This window comes from Cervus elaphus, chromosome 26, assembly GCF_910594005.1.
Source record: "Cervus elaphus chromosome 26, mCerEla1.1, whole genome shotgun sequence".
Classification (NCBI taxonomy): domain Eukaryota; kingdom Metazoa; phylum Chordata; class Mammalia; order Artiodactyla; family Cervidae; genus Cervus; species Cervus elaphus.
In genome coordinates this window covers 31,164,471-31,189,921 of record NC_057840.1, presented here as the reverse complement: position 1 = coordinate 31,189,921, position 25,451 = coordinate 31,164,471, and the positions used below count along the sequence as shown (strand labels likewise).

The 25,451-nt window shown below is 38.8% G+C and overlaps 1 protein-coding gene and 1 non-coding gene across 2 annotated transcripts in view; both read right to left on the bottom strand.

Annotated features, from left to right (window-relative positions):
- LOC122684220 (sterile alpha motif domain-containing protein 5) overlaps positions 1–25,451 on the bottom strand; it is a 981,181-nt gene that overhangs the window by 801,223 nt on the left and 154,507 nt on the right. The gene's annotated exons all lie outside the window — the stretch shown is intronic.
- Positions 5,866–5,972, bottom strand: LOC122684543. The gene has a single exon (XR_006338085.1). It is a non-coding gene; the product is annotated as a U6 spliceosomal RNA (small nuclear RNA).

Sequence of the window (25,451 nt, the reverse complement as noted above, 5' to 3'; positions counted from 1 at the left end):
ATTTAATGTCCTGATCCACTGACCACACTTGCCCTGTATTCTCTAGTTATCAAGAAGCAAAACTAAGACAACATCTACACTATCACCCAAGATAAGGAACCATTTGAACATATCTGTATTATTGGCCTAAGAATAACTGTAGCATTTTGATTTCTAGAAATTTTATGGTAAAAAACAAAATCCTATCCATGGCTGATTCATGTCAATGTATGGCAAAACCCACTACAATATTGTAAAGTAATTAGCCTCCAACTAATAAAAATAAATGGAAAAAATAAATAAATAAATTCCATATATATGCATTAAAAAAAAAATTCTAGAAACAAAGCTGATCTCTAAGAAAATTCACAAGAAGAAATGTATCTCTGACAATATTTAACTAACCAAACTGAAAATGTCAATTCAAAAAGTCATAGAAGTTTATGTTCACTGTCCAAGGAAGACAAATGCAACATCATTCCTTACTTAATGCCTTGTTGCTGACCAGTCGCTAAGTTGTTTAGGACTCTGCAACTCCATGGACTGCAGCACGCCAGGCTCCCCGTCCTTCACTATCTCCTGGAGTTTGCTAAAAGTCATGTCATATTTCTTTCATGGGTCAAATTTGCTGTGATTTCCACTGCAATAAAAATGTTAAGAGGGAAAACATCGAGGATGGAAAACAGCAAGACGTTGTGGAGCCTTCAAGTTCCAGACGGCCAGTGACAGAACTTTGAAGACGATGTGAGACTTTGCTGTTATGGGCTGTTATTTACAGCTGCTCACTTCTGCCTTTCCAAACCATTTCCCAGATTACCACACATAAATCGCTTATAATTAAAATGTTTTTTATTGACTACTTATTGATTCAAGATTTCAGAATGCTCTGGTTATCACTACAGAAGGAAAAATCTTTTTTTTCACAGCTCCAACAGTACATATTATTACCTAAATTTCTGTCTCCTATTTGGTAATAACACACGCTGACTGAATACATCAACTGCATTATTATTTTCCCCACTAAAATATTATGTTTAACGAAGACTCCTGGCCTTTCACAACCAAGGCAGGCAGAGTAACCACCAGCCTGCCACATCTTGGAAGCACAATCATAAATATTGGGGGAAATAAACACCAGTAAGTTTTGCGACAGATGATGATGCCAATCACAAGGGGCTACTTCACAAGGAAATCACATGAAAGATTTTGTCTTCATCGCCTTTCACGATAAGTTTATCCAATAAAATTGAAAGGGGAGAATATAAGAAAGAGGAATTACAGGTTAATTGTTATCACATGACACTTTTAAAACGTTATTCCACTTGGTCCTCCTTAACAGATGCCTCCTCTGCAAACTATCACAACTGAACAAAGAACTTTAATTTGCAGAGGAACCAACCCGATGCTACATTAATAAAGTCACTTCTCGTTGTCTCTTAATAATGAGCCGTCAGATAGCTTGCTTTGATTAAAACAACAAACTTTCCAGCATGAAAAGACCTGGCCCATGTGCAGCTTACTGCTTCCTCTTGGATGAGATGTTCCGCATCTTTCTCACCCTGGCTTTGATTTCACATTACACATCTGATCTCACAGTAACCTAGCTTTGATTTCACATTACATAAAGTTCGATCTTGAAATCTTTCAAAATCATCCCCTGAGTTGCATGGATCATGGCCATGTTCTTGGGAACAAAAGTCGTCATCCTGTCCTGTTATAAATAGATTATTTATCACGACCAGATTTCAGTCCCGGGTTGGAGTCAGTTCTCTTTCTCTACTCCTCTGGCTGCTCCTTGCTGGCCCGGGGGCAGAATACTGCCTTATGAATCTTCCTCAAGGACCCAATTATCCTGCGGCAGTGGCGTGTCACTGTCCTGACAGCTATGGGCCACGTGCCGGCCCTTCTGTCAGAGGTGAAAGACTGCCGCACCCTCTTCCTCCCCGCGTTTCTATTACAACAAGGACCGGAGAGGCGAGCGCCTTGAAAGGAGTTCGTTAGGAATGCCCCGGAGGTCAAAGACTGCTTAGAGGAAAAGGCTGAGGTGAAAATTAAAAACAGGAAAAGTGCCAGGAGAGTCCAGACAGGTGCTGCGCTCTCCCTGGGCCCGCCGAGCTATTGTGGGAGAGCGCGGCACTCAGGCTGATTTTAATTGAGATCAATTTCACAAGTACCGTCTTCGGCACAGTCCTTCAACTGATTGAAAGCCAAATGAAGCTTTTGTAAGTGGGGACAGGTTTTTCTCTGATCTTCCCCACCTAGTCTCTATCCAAATCCGATGAGACTCTGAACTTTTGGAGATTCTGTGCTAAAGAAAAGAGCAGCTATTCTGGGCCAATCTCCATATATATACATATGGTTTTAAAATAATTATTATTTGAGCTGTACTTTTGGGAACCTAACCTGTCACTCCAATTATTTGTCTGCAGCAAACAATTATTGGCAGGTCAGACACACGCAAGGCCCCATGAATTCTGACAGCAGCCTCTCTTAAAAACGCAGTGATTCCACTTGGGGACCACAGGCTCAGCACCTGTGTCCCTGGCTGATTACATCCTAAAAGGGTTTGGGACATGTGGTTACGGTTTCCAGAGGATGGTCTCATGCTCACACTTATTCGAATGAGTATAAAAGTCACTTGTGTCATAACAATGATGTCACTTAATGACTAGGAACATACCACAGTCATACAAATGTAAAACCTTCTTGGTGTTTAAAGAGCCTAGTCTTAAGACTCCACACATGACAGACTCCTCTCAATTTTAAAACACTGCTAAATAAATGGTTACTCCCATAACAGACAGAGGAAGGCCCTGAGACAAGAGAAAACTCACACTATACAGAATTTTATGATAGTTCCTCACACTGAAACCAGAGTAAGAGGACAGTTTCTCTTTAAGAGTATCATAATGAATTTAAGATATAAAATACAATTAGTTTCTTATTATAAAGGCTAGGTAGGGTTGAAATACAGTGTACTAAAGAAAGTCATAGCTATTCTCATCTAGAGAAGTTTATGAACAATGAATGGACAAACATATGAGATGGGGTTCTAAAGGATGGAAAGTACCTTTTTATACAGGGCCCTAAAATTTCCATATTTCATAAGTTATCATCACTTTCAAATAATCACTCAAATAGTTATTGCAAGATTCAAGTGACATTAGGAGGGTAAATCACAGTTTTAGTAATTGGTATGCAGCAGAAGGGGTGCACAGGTGTATGCACACATGTGTGTGAAATATATATACATACACACACATACTTACGTGCATGCATGTTAGGTCACTCCAGTCGTGTCTGACTCTACAACCCCACAGACTGTAGCTGACCAGGCTCCTCTGTCCATGGGATTCTCCAAGCAAGAATACTGGTGTGGGTTGCCATTCCCTCCACCAGGGCATCTTCCCAACCCAGGGATCAAACCCTCGTCTCCTGAGTCTACTGCACTGCTGGCAGATTCTTTACCACGGAGCCACTGGAGAAATACACACACACACACACACACACACACACACACACACACACATATAAAGCCTATATCCTATTTGTATTTGAAGACAATGTATTTATTCCAATGAGGTTGTAATTGATCAAAATGCAATGGTTTTGAATTTCCTCTGAATTATTTTCAGAGCCTTCAGCACCTTCTCTTTAGCAAGATTTATTAATGTTTAGTATCTGCAACGGCCAATCTTAGATTGGAAAACCTTCCTGTGATAGTGGCCTTGATTTCTGGGCAGTGCTATCATTCAGAAGTGAGAGTAATAAAAGAGTCTCAAACAAACTAAAATATATCATTTGGGGTCAAAATTGAAACATACGCTATCAAAACAAGGGGGAAGTTGGTCGGGTGACTTAGGACTAAAGGCAACTCCAAAAGAGGACTTGCAAGACTGTTTTGAGTAATGGCAGGTTTGGCAAAGTAAGCATGTACCTTCCTGAGTGACTACATTCAAATCCCAACAGATATTTTGCCATGTAGACACTGGGATTGTGAAATACACTTTTTCATTATTTTATAACCAAACCTCACTTTTTTCTTTTTCTTTTGTTTTTGAAACCACACTCCAGAAGAATGCAAGGTTCATGGCCATTTTATTTTTTAATTTTTAAATTTTTTATTGGAGTATAGTTGATTCAAGATGTTGTGTTAGTTTTCTGGTGTATAGAAAAGTAAATCAGATCTACATATATCTACTCTTTTTTAGATTCTTTTCCCTTATAGGTCATTACAGAGTACTGAGTAGAGATCCCTGTGTCGTACAAGCCTCATCATATAAGGAACAAATCTAGACTCTCTCAGTAAATCTGAAGAGCTGAAAAAAAAAATCAGTAGATGTTTAGCATGTATGTTTATAGGCTGGAGACAAAGACAGACTCTACTAGTTAGTGACTGCATAGAGTTGGACACAACTGATACAACATAGCATGCACACATGCACATAAAATTAAGAAATAATTAGAAAAAGAGTGGTAGAGTTCTGCTAGGTAAGACTTAGGAATATATCTTGAATTATAGAAACCTGAGAGCTGGAAGGGATCTTGGATACCATCTGGAGTTCTAGGCCAATCCTCTCATTTTCAGAGAGGAAACATAAAGTTCAGAGAAGTTGACTGCTTTATCCAACCACATATATTAAAAGAGCTAGAATGAAAAAAATAGATGAAAGTCTTATTCCAAGTTTCCACTATACTTTGTTGTTCTAGAAACAGTATTTTAAAGAAGTCATATTTTTAAGAAAACTTTTTATTACATACCTACAAAATAAATATCACTTTAAATATATTTAGAAATGTTATGGGTTTCCCACTTGGCTCAGTGGTAAAGAATCCACCTGCCAATGCGGGAGACATGGGTTTGACCCCTGAGTCAGGAAGATCCCCTGAAGGAGGAAATGGCAACCCACTCCAGTATTCTTGCCTGGAAAATTCCAAGGATAGAGGAGCCTGGTGGGCTATAGTCCATAAGGTAGCAGAAAGACATAACCAGGCATGCTCATGTACACAGACACACACACACACACATGAACATACACAGAAATCTTATAGCACTTAATCTTTAATATAAAAAAACTAATGACATAATGATGTTAGCCCACTGACAGGGGTTTTCTAGAGGAGATTCTGGACATCTAGCTTCTAGAGCCTATTACTTTTTGCTCTGGTTCTTCACTCACTGGGCATAGCTCTCCCAAGATAGTGCTCTTCTTCATATTAATAAACAGTAACATTTTAAGAGATGAAAGAAGTGTAAAGATCTTGGATTTAATCTCATAACCATCCCATCCCAGAGACAGCTATATTTCAGCAGAGAATTAAATCATTCACTATCATTCTATTTCCTAGAAAGCCCCGCAGCATGAAGAAACAACTTTTTTTTTTACAATAAATGATTGATCTCCTAAAACACCAAAATAGTTTCTCTCTTTTCAAAATTGCATCACTGCCATGTTAAATGTGTTACTATATGGATACACTTGCAAAGACATCTGACTATCTAGAGAAAAACACCCCCTTGATTGCTTCCTTTTTGATTTCATTCAATAACTGGGGAAGGAAAAAGAGTTACCATATATAAGTACCTGTGCTTTATATACCTTGCGCCATTTAATCCTCCCACTAGCAGAGTTGGAAACTGTCACCATTTTACACATACACTCAGAAGCTTAATTAGATTTTTTTCCAAAGTGAGTAGCCTATATGTTTTGGAGCTATGTCTGAAGCCCATTCTGGGCTGGCTGCATTTCAGTATCAAACTAATTTAGAATCACAGTGTGGTAAAGAGAGCTTGTCTTTAGCTTTTCAGCACTCTCCAGGCCAAACACCTTGCCTTTGAGACTCTGGGGCTAGCTAGGCTTGCCCTCTCTCTCTCTTTTTTTTTTTTTAAATATGGAACGCTTCACGAATTTGCGTGTCATCCTTGCGCAGGGGCCATGCTAATCTTCTCTGTATCGTTCCAATTTTAGTATATGTGCTGCCGAAGCGAGCACTTGCCCTCTCTCATGCATGGCCTTCAAGGGAGGCTTTATTGACTCGGAGATTCTGTCTTGTTCCTCTTTCCTGCTGACTCTCATTTTTAAATAAAATATATTATTAAAAAGTTTTAAATCAAAACAATAAACTTCCAAGAGATTAAATATATATACCGGATTAAGAACAAATCTGTAAAACTATCAGAAGAGTGTAAAAAATACCTGTTTCTTGGGAAAGATTTCTTAAACTGGCACAAAAAGTACAAACTATACAAGACTGTGATGTTTCACCATATAAGAATTATAAAGGTCTACACAGTTAAGTTAAAAACGAAAGGGACTCTCTGAAAGAAAATACTCATAAGATATAAAGCAAATAAAGGATTGGTATCTCAAATATACAAAAATTCAAATGAATAAAAAAATCTAAAAGAAAAATGAATCAAGGATATATATTGACATAAACAGAAACAAATGTATATCAATAAACAGATTTCTAGTCAGTTGTTAAAGGGAAGTGTAAAAGTGTTAATTTTACACAATTGACTCTTCTTCTTGAGCCTCTGTCTCACTGGTATGGGGGACTTGGCGTTGGGGTATGGAGATGCAGGTTTGACCCCTGGGTCAGGAAGATCTCCTGGAGTAGGAAACGGCAACCCACTCCAGTATTCTTGCCTGGAGAATTCCATGGACAGAGGAGCCTGGCAGATCCATGGGGTCACACAGAGTCGGACACGACTGAACACTATCCACAAATGGAGAACAGGGGTATCACTGACTTTCCAGATAAGTGAATCCCTGACATTTTTGGTTCTAAATCACCTTTAGATACATAGGGAAAAAAACATGATCCTCAAAGAATAAATACTGCTTGATGCACAGTCCTTACTAAGGCAAGAAATTTGACTCAAACCTTTCTGAAAAAAATTAAATATTAGTTGATATCTTCATTTTAGCCAACCGATCAAGGAACCAAGAATCCAGATTCCTCGAGTACCCCGGATAAACTATTACCTCATTTGTAAAATAAAATGTTTCATCAGAAAGTTAATTCATTTACTTAGAAAAGATATATTAAGTGCCTAATTTGTTTCAAAAGCTGGAAATATAGATCTGAACAAAACAAAGTCCCTGTGCTTATATGACTTAAAAGTTAGTAGGAGATATACTTAAAGAACTCTCAAAATTCAACGGCATGAAAACAAATAACCAAAGTTAAAAATGGTCAAGATATTTGAACAAACATTTCATCAAAGAATATATGCAAATATACATATAAAGAGATACTCAATATCACTAACCATTAGAGAAATACAAATAAAAACTCTAATGAGATTTCACTACAAACCTTTTTGAATCTCTAAAACTAGAAAGCCTGACAATATCAAGTGTTGGTTAGGATGTGAAGCAACTAGACCACCACCAGCGAGAGTGTAAAATAACACAATTATTTTGGAAAACAGCCTAGCAGTTTCTTAAAAAGCTATATGTACCCCTACTATTTGATCCAGCCATTCCACTCCTAGAGAAAGGAAAGCATCAGGTCTTAGAACTGATGTATGTAAAACGTGTACATAAATGTACACAGCAGCTTTATTTGTAATAGCCAAACAATACAAATGCAAGGGTAAGCAAATTTTGGCATTTATATACCCATATAATTGTGGTGTATATAGCCATACAATAGTATACAGCAGTATTACTAAATAATATTCACTGGTAAAAAGTAATGAACTATTGATACATGCAACAACAAATTTTGGGGATGATGTTTATGTCCATTGTCTTAATGGTGACATTTGTAAGTGTTATACTTAGGTCAAAACTTATACAATTGCATGCTCTAAATATATGCAGTTTATTGTATGTCAAGTCTACTTGATTGAAGGTCTTAAAAAAAAATGGCTCAGACACCCATGTGAACAATCCGCCTTCCCCACAAACTCCCATTTCTCAAACTGCCCTTTTATGCTTCTTTCCCGAAATCAGGGCATCCTCTCACTCCTATTTTTAAGTGTCTAAATTTGAATAAAATTGTTGATGGGGGCGAGGAACACATACAGATTAGGTCCTGAAGCTCTCTGTCCACTAGAAAAGAGAGTTTTGCTGTGCTTTTTAAAAAAAACAAAAACAAAAATAAAAACCTTAAAAAGGAAGAAAATCATGCTGATTTATTACTCATGTTACAGCGAGCGATCTGGCAGGAAACAAAACCAGCAGTTAATCTGCCAGGCAGAAAAAATGCAATCCCTTTGTTGGTTGTTATGAAGCAGTCGGCTGTTTTATGGTGGGAGTCTATCAAATTCAATACATTTTACATGATTGCAAATTCCTTAAAATATGAAGATGCTCTAAGGGCGTTAACAATGAGGGACTGTGGTACTTTGCAAGCACAAATTTTGTTACTCTCTGTAAATTCCACTGTTTTATTTTTAATAGTAATAAGATACCAAATGCCATTAATGTTATTCTAATATAAATGTATACGTGTGCTTTAATGTGCATGTGGAAAGATAAGAATTGCCTTGCCTTCTTTCAGAATTGTAAGTCAGGCATATAAAGTAACATGAAGACAATCTGATAGGTAAAATGTATCTATAAATATCTAGGATCATTTACTATAAATTACCCATTATCCTGCCCCCGCCCCCACCCTTCAAGGCAGTAAATGCCCTTAACTGAAGATACAGGATGAGAACAGCTTGCCCCATTCTTTATCTTTTCTGCATAAACTCTGTTAATGGCAACCCTAAATGCAGCAGCTATTTTCAGGGTAATATAAGATGACACCTGGGAGGCACCACAAGTGTTTCAACTACTGGAAGCTGCCTTGCCTGGAACTGGCTCACTTGTTCATTTTTTGGTTGGGCCTATAAGGTGACCAAGGCGGGCATGGTGACCCACTCCAGTATTCTTGCCTGAAGAATCCCATGGACAGAGGAGCCTGGCGGGCTACAGCACATGGGGATCGCAAGGAGTTGGACACAACTGAGTGACTAAGCACAGCACAGCACATAAGGTGACCATTTAGAAGACTCCCTCGGGCTTTCCTCATAGCTCAGCTGGTAAAGAATCTGCCTGTAATGCAGGTGACCCCGGTTCAATTCCTGGGTCGGGAAGATCCGCTGGAGATGGAATAGGCTACCCACTCCAGTATTCTTGGGCTTCTCTTGTGGCTCAACTGGTTAAGAATCTGCCTGCAATGCAGGAGACCTGGGTTCAATCCCTGGGTTGGGAAGATCCCCTGGAGAAGGGAAAGGCTACCCACTTCAGTATTCTCAAGTCCAGGGGGTTGCAAAGAGTCAGACATGACTGAGCGACTTTCACTTTCACTATTAGCTATGGGGCTTCCCAGGTGGCATTAGTGGTAAAGAACTCGCCTCCCAATGCAGGAGACCTAGGAGAGTGAGGGTTTGATCCCTGGATAGGAAAGATCCCCTGGAGGAGGGCATGGCAACCCACTCCAGCATTACTTGTCTGGAGAATCCCATGGACAGAGGAGTCTGGAGGGCTGCAGTCCATGGGGCCACAAAGAGCCGGACACAACTGAAGTGACTTGGCATGCTATTAGCTATGACCATGGACAGAGGAGTCCGGCGGGCTGCAGTCCATGGGGTTGCAAAGAGCTGGACATCGCTGAGCGATTAACACTTTCACTTTCACCCACCTGCAGTTCCTCTGCCCTCCAAGTGCCCATGAATGCTGACATCCCTGTGGTCTGACTCCCAGCCCCCAGCTTCTCCTTGGACCATTGACCATGACTGGGCATCCTCCCTGCCTCCTTCATGAAGTCATCCTGACTCAGAAGTCTTCTGGTCCCCACCCCACCTCTGCAACTCCAAGCACATCATCCTCTCTGGATTTTTCTTTTTTTTTTTTAATTGGAAGATAATTGCTTTATAATATTGTGTTGGTTTCTGCTATACATCAACATGAATCAGCCACATGTACTATGCACATGTCCCTTCCCTCTTGAGCCTCCCTCCCACCTCTCAGCCCATCCCACCCCTTTAGTTGTCACAGAGCGCCAGGTTGAGCTTCCCGAGTCACACCGCACATTCTCACCGGCTATCTATTTCACAAACGTTAACGTGTATGTTTCCAGGCTACTCTGTCAAATCGTCCCACGGTCTCCTTTCCCCACTGTGTCCACAGTTCTGTTCTCATTCTCTGTGTGACACATTGACTGTAGCATCGATCAGATTTCTCTTTTGTTTTCTCATGTTAAATGTAACTTAGTTTTCCTCCAGCTCAGAACATATCCTCAAAATCTTCCCAGGGCAGCCGCTTTTTCTCCAGCCTCAGGACAGTCCTGTTTCTCCTGCTCACTCTCTTGCTCCTCATCTCTGCTTCCAATCACCACTTTCCTATTTCACCACAGCGGCGGTTCATGGAAGTTCATGTCGTCTATGGCACCCCTCTCTCCCCTTCCTCTGCCTTATTCACCAACTTCAGGTCTAATACAGGGAAGGTCAGGTTCATCTCACGCTGGTCACACACACTTTGACACTGCCCTGCTCACAGCCTCTGAAATACCCTTGGCTAATCACAGTTGACTGTCCACTGTCACACCGCTTTTTTGTCATCACCCTCTGATGCTAAACCTCGGCACAGATTCAATGTTGATAATAGGATCTCCATCAGAAAAACCAGGATAGCTAGCTTTCCGAACTGAAAGGGTGGCATCGTTAGTAGCTTTGAAGATTTGCTTTATAAGCTAAAGTCAGAATACTCAGGAAAAGAGCCACTCTCTTTAAGAAAAAGAAAATCCTCTTGACTTAGCAAAGCAAGCCCATCTATACACTGATTTTAATTTTTATCAGGCCCTTCGCAATCACATTCTAGCCCCATCTTCTTTCATTTCCTGCTTCCCTGCCATCTTCCTCAATCCTGCATCCTTTTCTACCCTCTCCATCCCAGCTCCCTAGCCACCTGCAGTCACTCTTAGCTCCCTAGACACGCTGTCCCTTTCCACATGGCCATCCCTCTACTGGAAGACTATATTCCTCCTGGAAATTTCTATCTCTTCTTTGGTCGAGTTTAAATGTTACTTTCTCTTTAAATCCCTTTCTCAACTCTTTTAAGATTGTTCATCCCTATGCCTTTGATGTGTCAAACACTTCATAGGATCTAGGAGTTCATCAATAAAGTGAAGAAACTAAAATATCTGCCTTCTTAGAACCCACTTTTTAGTGAGATGGAACTGATACTAAACAAGGGGGGTAGATTTAAAAAACACAGTATATTATTTACTAATAACATACTTTGTTAAAGCATGCTACAAGCCAGGATGGAAGACTAAGGGATGCTGAGACTCGTGAGGGAAACTGCAATACAGATAAGTCCCCTACATACAAACAAATTCCATTTCAGGAGCACATTCGTAAGTCCAATTTGTTCATGAGTCCAAAAAAGTTAGCCTAGGTACCCGACTATCAAAATCAGCTTCACTGTAGCGGCATCACCACTGCGTTTACGCTTGTTTCTGGATATCCTGGGCTTGAAACAAAGACACTATGTCACTGTACTCTATACAGTATTGCAAACTACATGAAATCACAATCACTTGTAGAGGACGCACACATGTGACAATGTACGCCAGACACGTGAACTAACTTATGCGATTGGATGTGCAAACATGCATGCACATCTTTGAAAGTCCGCAACTTGAAGGTTCGTGTGTAAGGGACTTGCCGTATTAATACAAAGTGATCCAAGGAGCCTGCACTGCATTGAGCAAGCAATGCAGGAAATGAGGAAGTGAGCCTGCAGTTGAAGAATGACAGGATCAGTGTTCATTGCTAATATCTTTGCATCCAAAGTTGGACTGTGAATTCTGTGAAGGCAGAGACTGTTTTGTATGGGTATTTGGGCCTCCAGCTTCCAGAATATTCCTGGTTAACTTGTAGGGGTTCAAAAAATGATATTTGAGTTAATACCCATGGCATGCTCTGCTTATCTCTGTCTGGGTAAATTTCACATTTCCAGGTGACTTTTCTCAGAGATAACACTGCAAACAGGCAACTGAGTGCACAGTGACAAACTTCAATTACCATAAAAGCAACCACTGCATGCTTTCAGCACTCCTTATAAAATAAAGAGCTAAAGATAACTGTTCTTGGCGTTGATACACTGAACCTAAAAGTTATATTCTTGGCCTTCTCCAACATATTTACAAGTGTCTAATAAAATGCAAAGTAAGTTTATTTCTTTTGCATGGCATTTTATTAATGTAAACGACCAAAAGTTTCATGCAAAGCATTATCCTTGAACTATAGTGATTCACTGCATTAATGGAAAATCACTCTCAGTGAATTTTAAATGGATTCTGGGAGGGTATTAGTTTTCCCCTTGTATAAAAATATCCTAAAATCTATATTTAAATGATATTATTGAACCAATAAATGGCTACAGTACTGTTTCAAAGGCAGCAAATTTAAATGGGTGACTTTAATGATATATAACATATGTTAAGTCTCAGCCCTTCCTTGGTAGCTGAGATGGTAAAGCGTCTGCCTGCAATGTGAGAGACCCGGGTTCAGTCGCTGGGTGTGGAAGATCCTTGAGTCAGGAAGATCCTCTGGAGAGGGAACTGGCAACCCACTCCAGTATTCTTGCCTGGAAAATCCCATGGACAGCGGAGCCTGGCAGGCTACAGCCAATGGGGTCGCAAAGAGTTGGACACGACTGAGTGACTAATACTTTCAAGTTAAAGTGACTCATAAAAAGGAACAAAGAAGGATTGCTACCTACTGAGATGACCTGAATGAACAGTAAAACTATCTCTAGCATATCTGCGTCAGTAGAGTTGGGGTGTACCCCAGTGTTTACTGCAGCATTATTTACAATAGCCAGGACGTGGAGTCAACCTAAATGGCCATCGACAGATGAATGGATAGAAGAGATGTGGTAGATGTGGTGTGCGCACACACACACAATGAAATATTACTCAGACATAAAAAAGAATGAAATTGGGTCATCTGTAGTGATGTGGATCAACCTAGAGTCTGTCATACAGAGTGAAGTAACTCAGAGAAAAACAAATATCCTATATATCCAAATGCATATATATGGAATCCTATATTTGCAGAATGTAGAGATCAGACTTGTGGACAGAGGGGGAGGAGAGGGTGGGACGGACTGAGAGAGCAGCCCTGACATAAATACACTACCTAATGTGTGAACTAGACAGCTAGCGGAAAGATGCTGCATAGCCCAGGGAGCTCAGCTAGGTGCGCTGTGATGTCTAGAGGGGCGGGATGGCGCAGGGTGAGAGGGAGACGATGTGCATATGTATAAATAAATATATATATATATATATCTGATTCGCATTGTTGTACAGCCAAAACTAACACAACACTGTAAAGCAATTATGCTCCAACTTAAAAAAAAAAAATGTCAGGGAAGCAGTCATGTTGTATAGTGTGGGTGTGTATTAGGTACCCACTTGGCAAGATGACCTCACTAGTTAAGCAGAGGGAACGCCTTTAGGTTGAGTGTCTCATGTTTCAGATCGTGTAGTTATCATTTTAAAGGAAGCCCATGAACATAAGCTGGAATCACGCTTTTGTCATACATAAATAAGCATTTAGTCTCCTTGTTAGAATGATAAATTATCCACAAAACCTAAGAAAAAAAAAGAATGCTTGATGTATGATCCTCCTTTACTCTCTTCCTGTAATTGTTTTATATAAACATTATGATTTTTATGGCGTTGAGGGATTTTTGTCAAAGTTGTAGCCAATACATAAGTTATTTTTACGTGTCAATTTTAGTTGGTTCTTAGTGGCTGGCCAGACCACAATGCTGAGAAGAATGTAGACCAAATCTATCAGCAGGTAAGACTGCTGTGATCAATTATTAATGTCTGCCTTGGGCAAGGGTTAATATTGTCACATATGCTATTCTTGGCTTCAAAGGATGATAATACATTATTGCATGAAGCAGGCACGGTGATGGAGGAGAAGCTGTAACTCGAGACCTGAAAAGAAAGATGAAACAGTAAGAAGGGAGGAGGCAATTGTTTTGTCCAGCTGTCCCCACTCACTTGTAGATTCCCATTCTTTTGCTAAAACCTTGGGTTTATTTTCATGTTAGTTTTATTAAGGCAGGTAACTTCTTTGCAGAGCACAAACTAGCTATCCCCTGGGACATTAAAACATGAGAGAATGTCACGGTACCTACTGGAGTTTGGTCAGGAAAGCAGGATCCACTGCAGGTAACTTTGAACAGGAAGGGATTTTATCCAGAGCTCAGCAGCAGAAGTCAATAATTGAAGGGAGTCTCGCATACAGGGTGCAGAGCCCCGTGGCATCACCCCAAGACCCATTAGAAACAGGTGAGGATTCAGATTTAGAAATTAGTCATCAGATCTTTCATGAGGAAAACCTGCTGTTGGTGAGTGCTAGGTGTCCAGTGTTCGTGCTCCTAATCTCAGCTTTCAGGTCCGTGTTGGGGAATGTGAAAGGGAGGGTGGGAGCAGATGAATTTTTCAGCCTGAGAGTGAACTGCTGAGCCCCAAGTCCACACTGACTCGGCATGAGAGCTTCCCAGAGGCACGTGCTGCTGCGACAGGCAGCGGGGTACCAGCAGCCATCCCACACCCTCCATCGGCTCCGTCTCCAATACCTAAGAAAAGCCTCCCCAGCCTTGCATTTCCTACCAAAGTCTGTCCAGGGAGATCTGGGGACGTGGAGCTCTTAGAAAACGACCACTTATCACAGCCACAGCCCCCTTTTTCTCTGCTACCCAAAAATGACATAAAACAGTACCTCGCGGTTTATATTTACAGCACATCACCGTCACTAACGCACGAGTTGAACAAATGTGATTAAAGGCAAATTTCAACTTGCTGCTAGCCTTTCCTAATAATTACAGAACTTAAAATGGCCTTGTACACTATAATTGTTTTTTTCATTGTTCAGACACTTGAAGACCCCATTATGCTTTTTATTTCTAGCAAACGGACTTCCACTTTCTTTTAAAATTTTGTTCCTGTAGAGATTAAATTCCCCCCTCACTTCCCATCTTTCATTTATGTTGCTGCTCCTAGATCTGGGTGAGTTAAATGGGGTTAAATGGGGTTAAATTTTCTATTTTTTTTTCTTTTATTCTGTTTTTCGTGTAGGCTTTGAAATCATTAGTTAACATTCAAAGTGGTTCCATAAGAGTTAGGGACAAGATACGAATAACCAATATTATGGTTACTATTTAACATTACACGAAGAGTTTTAGCCAATAAGATAATACCAAAAAAAAAAAAAAAGAGAGAGACACACACACTAATGTAGTGACATAATTATGGGAAGAGAAGAAGAAAGTCTATTATCTTTAAAAAATCCAAAACAAAAATCAAACATGGCATGATGTTTGGCCCAGCAATAAAGATGGTAAATAGTTTTAATAATGTAAATAGTGGCTACTAGTCCTTTTTTTTTTTTAATGTGATATATATATTGTGCTGTGCTGTGCGTATTCACTCACTTGTGTCCGACTCTTTGTGACCCCATGGACTACAACCCGCCAGGCTCCTCTGTCCATGGGGATTCCCCAGGCAAGAATACTGGAGTGACTTGTGATATATATTATTTGAAAGGAAATGAAGGAGCAAAGGAGACAAGTTAAAAGAAAGTGAATCTTTCACCTAGAAAAATCTATAGAAGTTGATACATCAAGAAGGTGCCAGAAAAAATACCATCAAAAATTGCTTGACTACTTAAGTAGTAGCTTCTGGGGAGGTCAGATGAGGGTGCAAAGGGTTGTGATTAGGACATTGATTTTTTTCATTACAAGCTTTTTAAAATGTTATTGGCTACTGATTTGATGGAAAAGCATTTTCTCCTTTTTATGTTTTGGATTTAAACAGCATATTTTACTATAAGAGGTATTATTTTGTAATTAAAAAATAATAATTTCTTAATCTAAAAAAATCCACTAAACACCTGCCAAAACTAATGAAAGTGTTTACAATAAGATGAACAAAAACCAACTTTCTTATTTATGTTTAATAATCATTAGACTATATTATGTGAAAGAGCCTATTCACAATGGTGACAAAAAGTATAAAATACTAGCAATAAGACAAACAGCAAATACACATGAGCTGCACCCACACATTTTATAGGAAGCTACAAATGAAAAAAATGTAAGGACAGAGGTTAACCATGTTCCTGGTTGGAAAACTCAATACTGTAAACCCATAAACTCTCCTAAAATTAATTTAAAGATGCAGTGCAGATGGCAACAAAATCCCCAACTGAATTTTTTATGGAACTTGTCCAGTTGACTCTCAAATTTATCTGGAAAAGTAAATGTGCAAAAGTAGCTAAAAAAATTCTGAAAAAGGAAATGAAAAGGGATTTGATCTACTAGATTATAAAATATATTATAAACTTCTAGTACTTTAAAAAATGTGGTATTAGAACTGGAATAAACAAGAAGATAAATGGAAGCAGAAGATAAACAATTCACAAATAACTTGATGGACACATGAAAAGATGCTAAATTTCTCTGATAATAAGAGAAATGACAATTAAGTGATGAGCTACTTGCTGCCCAATTTCTTGAAAATATTAAGAAAAAAATTAATAATACCCAATTTTAGAAGAAGATACATGAAGAAAATGTGTTCTCATTTGCTATTTGTGTCAGCAACTTGTTTTACCCATTCTGGGGACAATTTGCCAGAAAATCTATATGTTAATGTGTTTTAATTTTGACCCAGAAATTCTAATTCTAAAACTCTGTCCTAGAAATATATTCACCCATGTGCAAAACAGACACAAGTACACTAATACTTACTGACAAAATATCCTGGAAATTACCGAAGTGACAGTAAATTATGGAAAAGATTATAAACTACATAGTCATAAAAATATATGATCGAGGAACTTCCCTGGTGATCCAGTGGGTGAGACACCCAGCTTCCGCAGCAAGGGGCACAGGCACGATCCCTAGTCAGGGATCTAAGATCCTGCATGTCTCAAGGTGTGGCCAGAAAAAACAAAAATAACAAAAATGTATGGTATAAGCCTTATGTATTGACAGGGACGGATCTCCCAATGCATACCTTATACTGAAAGGGAAAAAACTGCTGGACATAATATAGAGTATAATATAAGGCTTTTATAATCTTAAACTTTTAAAAAACGTATTTTATTTATGAATTTATGTATTAATTTTTGGCTACACTGGATCTTTGCTTTGCCGGGGCTTTCTCTAGTTGCAGCAACTGGGGGCTACTCCTTGTTCCGGTGCATGGGTTTCTCACTGGGTGGCGTCTCTTGTTGCAAAGCACAGTCTCTGGACGCTCGGGCTTTAGTAGTTGTGAGACACAGGCTAAGTTGTTCCGTGACATGTGGAATCTTCCTGGACCAGGGATCGAACCCAGGTCCCCTACACTGGCAGGCAGATTCTTATCCACTGCGCCACCATGGACGTCCAAGGTCTTTATAGTCCATACGTACATATGTACACAGGAAAAAGTTTCCAAGAATGTACAGCAAACATTTAACAGAAGTTTCTTCTGAAAACAAGCGTGAGACAGGGGTAGGATAGAGGCAGATATTCACATTATACTTCATACATTCTCATATAAATTTGATATTTTTGCTTAGGGTAGAAATTTTTGCCTCTGTTTGAAACTAAACATTTTTTTCATAATATACCATTTAAAACATTTTATAAACCAGTCTACCAAAAATGAAAAGCTTATGGCAAGTATATTTTTATCATCTTGCGTTTAAGTTGAAATTTTAATTTTACCACTCAGGTTTTGTGTAAGAAAGAAAAATTGTGAGACGTACAAAGTCCAAAATTAAATGTTTCATTTTCAGTTTTATCATTACCTCTTTTTACTATGATATTTAAAGTCTTTTTGTGGAAAAGAAGAAGGGGAAGAGGGAAAATAGAGGGAAATAAGAACTTGAGTAATTCCAGAAGAGGTGGGAAAAACTCAACTGTGAGCTACTGATCTGGTTGTTTGTCACCTGTCTCCAAAACAGACTGGTAGAAAACAGCTTTGAAAGTAGCCCTTGGATTATCATAACAAAAGCAGACAGCAAGTACCTACAGACTTCATTGTGAGCACTTGCACACAAGATGTAGATAAGACCAAACTGCCTACTATCAGCTTTTTCTTAGCCTCTTTGGACGTTATCATAAAGATGTTCCAGACCAGGTTTTGCCACTACGTCTTCCTTATTATTATGTGCCAACGCCTTTTTGTAAAACTGCAAATCGCCATGCAAATTGTTAGATGTGATTATTATCAATTCCTGCAAATTACTTTTTAATGCCTCTCTTCCTTTCTCTAATCAACACCTCACCATAAAAATAAATAAATGTTGGGAATTCAAATTAAACAATGACAATAACCCCTTCCTTGGTGCCCAATACATGCAGAACTCTGAACAATAAAGTGTGAGAAAACAAATGATGAGTTAGACACGGGCCTTACTCCATAAGGTAACAAAGAGGACAAGTATGTCCACAGCACCTCAATAAAGGCTTTAAAAAAAACCGAAGTACAGTTGATTTACAGTGTTGTGATAGTTTCAGGTGCATAGCAAAGTGACTCATTTATTCATACATATATATTTATATACATACCTATACATAAATATACATGTGTGTGTATATATGTATGTATACATAGGGCTTCCCCAGTGGCTCAATGGTAAAGAATCTGCTTGAAGTGAAGGAGACTTGGGTTCGGTCCCTGGGTCAGGAAGATCCCCTGGAGAAGGAAAAGCAACCCACTCCAGTATCCTTGCCTGGGAAATCCCATGGACAGAGGAGCCTGGCGGGATACAGTCCATCAGTCGCAAAAGAGTCAGACATGATCGAGCAACTAACAACAACAAAGATATACGTATACACACACACAAACACACATACATTCCCCTGGGAAATGTTGAAGGCATTGTTGAAGGCTGGGAAAGATTGAAGGCAAAAGGAGAAGAGGGAGGCAGAGGATGACATGGTTAGATAGCGTCACCAACTCAATGGACATGGACTTGAGCAAACTCAGGAAGACAGCGGAGGATAGAGACGCCTGGCGTGCTGCAGTCCATGGAGTCACAGAGTCGGACACGACTTAGTGACTGAACAACAATTACATGCATATATATATGTATAATTTTTTTTCAGATTCTTTTCATTATGGGTTATTATAAGATGAATATAATTCTCTGTCCTGTGCAGTAAGTCCTTGTTATTTATCTATTTTAGTAGTGTGTGCCTATTAATCCCAAACTCCTAATTTATCCCTCCCCTGCGCCTTCCCTTTTAATAACCATAAATTTGTTTTCTATGTCTGTGAGTCTATTTCTGTTTGGTAAATAAGTTCATTTGTATCATTTTTTTAAATTCCACATATAAGTGATATCATGTGATATTTGTCTTTCCCTGACTTTCTACATTTAGTATCATAATCTCTAGGTCCATGCATGTTGCTGCGAATGGCATTACTTCTTTTTTTATGGATGAGCACTATTCCACTGTGTGTGTGTGTGTGTATACATATATATATATATATAAACATCTACACACACACACATATATATATATAAAGAATATATATATACACACTACATCTTCTTTATCCATTTATCTGCTGATGGATGCTGGGTTGCTTCCATGTCTTGGCTACTGTGAGCAGTGATGCTATGAACACTAAGGCACATGTATCTTCTAGAATAAGAGTTTTCATCTTTTGCAGATATATGCACAGGAGTAGGGCTGTTGGATCATTTGGTAACTCTAATTTTAGTTTTTTAAGGAACTTCCATCCTATTCTCTGTAGTGTCTACACCAATTTTCATTCCCACAAACAGTGTAAGAAGGTTCCCTTTCCTCCACATCCTCTCTAGCATTTATTTGAAGATTTTTAAAAAAGGCTATAATATCCATATGGCTCACAATGAAGAGGGTGACAGCCAACCAGATTAGCTCTAGAAGGCTTCATGTGGGAAATAACATGTTATCTGAACCCAGAAAAAAATGGGAGAGAAGGATATTCCAGGAAAGATCCATATGACCAAAGCCTTAAGGGTGGGAAAGTGAAAGCATCAGTCACTCAGTCATGTCTGACTCTTTGTCACCCCCTGGTCACATCTCTCCCAGATCCCCTGGAGAAGGGAATGGTGACCCACTCCAGTTTTCTTGCTTGGAGAATCTCATGTACAGAGGAGCCTGGTGGGCTACAGTCCATGGAGTTGCAAAGAGTCAGACATGACTGAGAGACTAAGGGTGGGAATTGCCCTTAATTTGGTGGTGAAGCTTGATGGACTGGGGAAAGGCAAAGGAAGCGGGAGATAGATATAAATGGGAATCAATCTGGAAAAAAAAAATTGGGCATACATTCTCAGCAGCATTCTAGTAAATATCTCTATGCTTATTTGAGGATTTTATGAGGATTTGTCAGGCTTGGGATTTGTAATGAGGACTTCCCCACATTTCACTATATTTACTACATTTACCAATATTTAATAAATTGGGCATTCCAAGTCAAATAAAGGAGACTTGCTATTCCTAAATCACTTCATTTGTAATCTGATCCCAAAAAGAAAGGTTATTACAATTGAAGACACAGACGGAGAGTGTGAGTTTTGGGGGCCACCATGAGAGACTTCATTTCAGCCCCCCTCTGCTTTGCAAAGCAGCCTGGTACCCAAGAGGAGGGGGAGCCAGCTCCCTGATACAGAGATGAGGAAGAAGGGCCCAGAGTTTGTGAGAGCCAACAGGATGCAGAACTGGGAATGCACCCTGTTCTCAGGGACAGAGTACAGACGAAGTCTTGAGGAGCCTCACTAGAAAACATTTTTTAAAAGCCTTTTTCTCAAAATACACATACGCATCCCAATGAGTTGGTACAAGCACACCCTATGCAACTCTTTTGTTTTAAGTCAGAGTAAGGCAAATTTACTGAGTTATTTTGTACTGAAAGCAAAAAATAAAAAAGCATATTCATAGAGAGAGCAGTAAGATATTTCTTAAATGGGGAAAAATGACCATCTTTCTTTGCTTACATCAGCAGCCTGAGGACAAAAACAACAGAGAAGGTTAAAAACACTAATACTGCCACAGGAGAAAAAAGAAAAAGAGATGTAACAACTATCTCACTAGATTCTGGAAAGAAGACATTCACACCAGAGACATCTTCATTGAAAGATGGCATCACATCAAGGATTATCTTATGGCAAAAATTATGTCAGTTGACATTTCAGGGACACCAGCTGTGGAAATGGTTTTTATGGCTGGTTGAAAGGGCAGACTCCAAAAGCAGTGGGAAGTCACCCTCTAATTATATCAGGCTTGAATCCTGACCACGGGGTTGATTGGTGAAAGGTACACAGTAGGAATTCTGCAAGTGCTTGTTGGCAGCCTGATCATCACTGATCTGACATCCATTCTTTCTAAAACACGGTGCTTTTTTCCTGCCTTTTGATTATGAAAACACTTCCTTGTCAATGGTAAATTTTTATAAGGTACCCCAAAATTCAAAAAAGGAAGTGAAGTTTACCATCATCATACCTTGCCAGTGTAAAAACTTTTGATGTTTCTCTCCTTTTTTTCCCTATGTTATTTCAAAACTTTTAAAACATTAATTTATATGATACATCATAGGTTTATCTGACTGATGGATATAAAAATAGAAAGAGACCTAGCCTTGCAAAATGAAAAAGAAAATATCCTGGCAGAATCATAGAAACTACATTAAACTCTGTTTGTAGATTCAGTTGCTTAAATTTTATCTCCAAATGCAATAAAAGCAATACAGTCAAAAATACAATAAAAACATTCTTTTAGGGGAAGATATTCATTACCAGAACCATGTTCCCCAGTAACAGTGCAAATGCCCATTCTAGTTAAACAAGGTTGAGTGATTCCCACTTGCTTCTATACAATCTTGGGACACGATAAAGAATTGCTACCTAAGTAAATTTTATAAAGGTTAATAGTAGACCAAACTCAGAGTACAAAGAGAAAAAAAAAAAATTATAAAAAGCAGTGATGAAAACCAACATTTAATTCCACCAGCAGATGCTTGCTTGGTGCTATTTGTTTTCCCTTCTGTAGGATTTAGGAACTACATTCTGATTGCAAAAAAAATAAAAATTAAAAAAAAAACCCAAAACCTAGATGCTGCATGCTTCTGAATTTGATGCACAATATATATTCAATTTTCAATTAATTCTGCAAATATCAGGTTCTGTCATGAGAGATTAGAACAAAATGCCATTTAAATTTACATCTGGTGTGAAATGTTTCTAGATTTTGTTTTTGTTTATTTTTAATTTATGGAGATCCTATTTGTTGAATACTGGCATCTATTTTTCACTTAAAAAAAGTGTCTTTCAATAAACACAATTGGCATATTTTTAGGTATAATATATTAATATTTTTCTATGAAAAGATCAAAAACAAGCACATCTTTGGGCATGAGTGAGAAACTCATCTGATGGAAGAAATCTTTCTGCAAAGTACCTGGACCTCAAAAGTATCAGGACAAGTATGACCCACTCAGAAGATGGTTTATAGTATATTTATCTCTGCTGGTCTCCTGGAGCTATAATGATTACTGTCAGCGGGGATGCCCTTTCCTATGACAGAGCTGACACTGCTGAGTACAAATTAAAGGAAAATCAGATTTCTTAGTCTCTGAAAGAGTGGTGGGGATGGGGGAGGGGCAGAATCTTTCCTTCCATATCTCTTTTCTATTTTGTCAAGGAAACTCAGCACCAGAACATTTAATCAGAAACGATGCACACTCACTGAGAAAGTTTTAATTGTTGTGTGAAGTAAAGAGAGACAACCACTGCTGAGAAATCACCCATGTTTCCTCAGATTTCCCTAACCATTACCCAAACAAAAAGACGAATTCTGGTCCTCAGCTTTGATCTCACAGCTCAATCTGTTACAGCTAAAATATGTTCTGTTACAAACTCCCAAAAGACAAAGTGTACAAAGTTCTTTTTTTAAAAAAAAAAAGAGAATTCCATGTTATAAACTTAGATAAATATATGATTGAAAAAAGTACAGAATTTTTTATCATTGGAGATTTTTGTATTAAGGCTTCAGGATTTCACTGTGATAGAAACAATGAGAAGCTTTCAAATTGCTGATGAAAAGCTTAACATAAATGCAATATTATGATGAATTCTCATATTCATATTTTTCTCTAGCTTCATGGTAATTCTCACTAAAAATGAAAGTCAACCCCTATTCTGACTAGATCCTTAATTGCACAGAGGAATGCTAATGTGGTAATGACACATTATCAGATGTTGCTTTTACAAAATATCTTACAAGACAGTTACTGGTATACTGTGAAATATTAATAATTAAAAACAAATCACACTTGTCAAAATAAATACATCTATTATAATATCCTTGTTTCCTTACTCGTGCTTGTTTTCTGAAATGGCAGGTGTCAACGTGGATCTTCTGTTGTAGTACATGTATCCAATTAAGCACCCAGTTTAGGAAAGACCTGGCACATTGAGATGATTAAAATGCATGCAAAACAGTGATGTAGTGTAAGGGTAGAATTCTCTGCAATTGTTGTTCTAGAACAATCAAAAACAATAGAATGATTCCCAAGCTGAAAATATTCCATTAGTGATATTTAACCCAAGCCTCTGCACCCTGGAAATATTCTCACCCACAGTGGGGAGCCTGGAGCCAAGGGTCCTGACTCACTAATGCACATCCATCAACAAGGTGGATGACGGGGGCCAAAACTTTGGGGAAGACTCATCTGTTACACAATTTATTGCACAATTCAGTGATCAGGTTCCTTCGTTTCGTATTTTAATCTTTAAGTCCGTAGCTAATTTAAATAATGTTCTTACACATCAAAATGGAAATTGGTCATGCCTCTCAGTGTCTAAGATTCTGCATCCTCATTCATTTCCATTTTCAAAAGAAGCCAGAGAGCAAGTTTACTACTAGTTTAGAATGAGGCCCTTAATTGCCAAGTGGACTGCAGTGTCCCAAAGGCTTGCCTGGAGCATCCATCTCTGAAAGGAGGTAGTTATAATCTCATTTGTTTTCTGTGTCCACAGTTTGATACATTACAAATGAGATGAACTTGAGCTGTTTAATTGAGAAAGGTGAATGAGTCCATAAAATACTGTACTTCTTTCATCTTTCAGTTAAGTCAGGTCATTACATCACAGAAATACTGCTCAGTAAGTGTGTAGCCAAGAAGCCTGACTAGTCCCCTTAGGCCTGTTCTCCTTTTCAGAGTATTATATGCCTCATCTGTCCTTTGTTGCAATGTCTTCTTATTCTTGAGAGGATGTGAGACATAAAGAAGGAAAGGAAAGGAATAAAAGAAGATAATCCACAAAAAATGGGGGGAAATGGGGAAACCATGAACTTAAACTGTTGACAAGCTATCTTTAAAAAAAAAACAACAGAACAAGGTCCTTCTAATGAATGAGGATTTCCTTGCTAATCTTTGCTCTGTTCCTTCCAGCAAGTCCATTTCCTACATAACGAACTTTAAGAGTGATTAATAATTTGATGACTAACAATGTCTTCCAAGATCATACAGTCCTCCCACACTTCTCAGATGTGTATGAGAACATTTACAGAAATCCTTGATTTAAACATTTTAAAAGATACTTTTCCATTACAGTATGATGTCTCATTTTAATCTGCTATGATACCAAGTGTGCTTTCCCAAATACTTTATGTACTTCCTTCTTATAAGTAAAAATACAACATTTTCATCTTTGGTTTTATATTTTTAATGCACATTATCCTGTAAAAAGTTTGAAGGTGACGTCTCAAATGAAATTACCTTTCAAGGTAATGTATGTGCTGTGTGCTCAGTTACGTCCAGATCTTTGGGACCCCCATGGACTGTAGCCCACCAGGTTCCTCTGTCCATGGAGTTTTCCAGGCAAGAATACTGGAGTGGGTTGCCATTTCCGACTCCAAGGGATCTTCCTGATCCAAGGATCAAACCCGTGTCTCTTGCGTTTCCTGCATTGGTAGGAAGATTCTTTACCTCTGCACCACTTGTGAAGCCCAATTTTAAGGATATTACTTATCTGGAATCTTAAGATTCTGCTTTTTTTTTATGGTTGTTCTTTTCCCAGCTGAGGGCAAGGGGGAAAGATTAGCAATTTTGCTCATAAAGGGAATATATATATATACACACACATGTATAACTGCCAAATTGCCATCCAGAACTTTAGCCCTGGCCAATTTGGAGATTTATATCCTCCCGGTGCTATATATTAGGGACAAGTCTGTGCTTGACCTCATCAAGTAGACTAGCAGAGAAGAGAGGTGATCTAATGAAACCTGGAAGATCAATCGTAAAACCCTCTCTCAGAGAAACCTTAGCCTGATTTCCCAATGCCTAGCAGATCATGAAATCTAAAGGGCGCAGCTGCAGTATTAAACCTTGGAAATCGCCGCCTCACCCAACGTTGGCTCAGCGTAGTGGGAATGCAGGGTGGCTAGAAGACAAAGATCTGA